At 43.0% G+C, this 2,500-nt stretch overlaps 1 long non-coding RNA gene across 1 annotated transcript in view; it reads left to right on the forward strand.

The window, feature by feature from the left end:
- Positions 1 to 1,586: 1,586 nt before the first annotated feature.
- The window catches only part of LOC146874329 (uncharacterized), a 2,743-nt gene continuing 1,829 nt past the window's right edge, over positions 1,587 to 2,500 (forward strand). Inside the window, exon 1 of the long non-coding RNA XR_014992528.1 lies at positions 1,587 to 1,883. This is a non-coding gene — a long non-coding RNA (uncharacterized LOC146874329). The remainder of the gene's footprint in view (positions 1,884 to 2,500) is intronic.

Raw genomic sequence — 2,500 nt, forward strand, 5'->3', positions numbered from 1 at the left:
GAGTTTTGTGAAAAAATGAAATTCGTGGTTTTTGAGGTGTGAGGGTTGGAATGGCCTCCAAATGCCCCCAAATGAATACCATGAAATTCTTGGTGCACGAAAGTTTTGAGTTCGGAGGGTTTTGCACATGGCCAAGTTGGTCGGTGCACCGCGGCATAGCTAGAAGGCTTGGTGGGAGTTTTGTGAAAAAATGAAATTCGTGGTTTTTGAGGTGTGAGGGTTGGAATGGCCTCCAAATGTCCCCAAATGAATACCATGAAATTCTTGGTGCACGAAAGTTTTGAGTTCGGAGGGTTTTGCACATGGCCAAGTTGGTCGGTGCACCGCGGCATAGCTAGATGGCTTGTGTGGAGTTTTGTGAAAAAATGAAATTCGTGGTTTTTGAGGTGTGAGGGTTGGAATGGCCTCCAAATGTCCCCAAATGAATACCATGAAATTCTTGGTGCACGAAAGTTTTGAGTTCGGAGGGTTTTGCACATGGCCAAGTTGGTCGGTGCACCGCGGCATAGCTAGATGGCTTGTGTGGAGTTTTGTGAAAAAATGAAATTCGTGGTTTTTGAGATGTGAGGGTTGGAATGGCCTCCAAATGTCCCCAAATGAATACCATGAAATTCTTGGTGCACGAAAGTTTTGAGTTCGGAGGGTTTTGCACATGGCCAAGTTGGTCGGTGCACCGCGGCATAGCTAGATGGCTTGTGTGGAGTTTTGTGAAAAAATGAAATTCGTGGTTTTTGAGATGTGAGGGTTGGAATGGCCTCCAAATGTCCCCAAATGAATACCATGAAATTCTTGGTGCACGAAAGTTTTGAGTTCGGAGGGTTTTGCACATGGCCAAGGTTGGCGGTGCACCGCGGCATAGCTAAATGGCTTGGTGTGGAGTTTTGTGAAAAAATGAAATTCGTGGTTTTTGAGATGTGAGGGTTGGAATGGCCTCCAAATGCCCCCAAATGAATACCATGAAATTCTTGGTGCACGAAAGTTTTGAGTTCGGAGGGTTTTGCACATGGCCAAGGTTGGCGGTGCACCACGGCATAGCTAGATGGCTTGGTGGGGAGATTTGTGAAAAAATGAAATTCGTGGTTTTTGAGATGTGAGGGTTGGAAAGGCCTCCAAATGCCCCCAAATGAGTACTGTAAAAGTGTTGGTGCACAAAAGTTTTGAATTGGATGCATTTTGCACTTGGCCAAGTTGGTCGGTGCACCGCGACTAGATAGGTTGGTGCCAAAATTTGTCAAATTTAAGACCTTGGCCAAACTGAATGAAATTTTGTGGGGAGGTTCCTGATATTGTTTAGTGGTGGACTGGAAAAAATGAGGTCGAAATTCGAAGTCTACATGTGCTTTTCTATTTTTCCCGATTTTACACATACCCGGTAAGTAAAAAAAATAAAAAAAATAGTTCCCCTTCGAGAAAAATTATGAAATTTGGTGAGCAAGGAGATACCATTATTCTACGAATTACTGCAAAAAATCGCATCAAAATTCGAAGTATAGCCCGAGATATGGACTTATGTCTGCTCAAAAAAAGTGTATCTACTTGTACAATTTTGCCTTTTGCATATTAACCTCTTATAGGGGGGGAGTGCTCCTTGAGCCGGCCAGCTCCACACTGGCAGGTTTTAAAGGGAGCTTGATGAGGCCTCCCCCCTCACGTGGTGCGTGCGTTAGCATGTTTATCATGGCACAACTAGCCTCTTCATAGTTGTTGAGCTTTATTAATACCAACACACGGTCGTCACTGATCGTTGGTTAGCTCGGCAGCTAGTCCCTCGGATATTGTGGAAAGTTATTTTCATGCCTAGCGATGCTTGACCCTGCGTCACTTGATGTTTCCATTTGCTTGCTTGCCCATGGTAGGTGGGGGGTGGACCGTCTTGTGGTGTGGTGTTGTTGGGAATAGTCCAAGTGTGAGTCAAAAAGTCCCACATTGGATAGAAAAGACAAAGTTAAACACTATATAAGAATAAAGACCCATAACAACATTGCCTTAAGGTTTTGGTGTAAAAGTGGTGTCTAAGGTCTTATATGTGTAAGACTAATGTCATATAACCATATAGAACCACAATCTCTCAATGACCATAACTATGCCATGATTATAACCATGACCATAACCTATATGAAATATATATATAACCTATCAGTGGTATCAGAGCCGATGGTTCGGAGTGACTGACCGCATAACCACCACCATAAACAAAAGGGGTCACCGATGTGACTGACCGCATAACCATAACCAAAGGGGTCACTCATACACCTGAAGGGAAAATATACCATATGAAAAAGGAAAAAAAAAAAACAAGGGACTCACCCTTGAGGGGAGATGTTGGGAATAGTCCAAGTGTGAGTCAAAAAGTCCCACATTGGATAGAAAAGACAAAGTTAAACACTATATAAGAATAAAGACCCATAACAACATTGCCTTAAGGTTTTGGTGTAAAAGTGGTGTCTAAGGTCTTATATGTGTAAGACTAATGTCATATAACCATATAGAACCACAATCT

Source organism: Vigna unguiculata, unplaced genomic scaffold, assembly GCF_037176805.1.
Source record: "Vigna unguiculata cultivar grain cowpea cultivar isolate G323 ecotype 2 unplaced genomic scaffold, ASM3717680v1 ptg000301l, whole genome shotgun sequence".
NCBI lineage: Eukaryota > Viridiplantae > Streptophyta > Magnoliopsida > Fabales > Fabaceae > Vigna > Vigna unguiculata.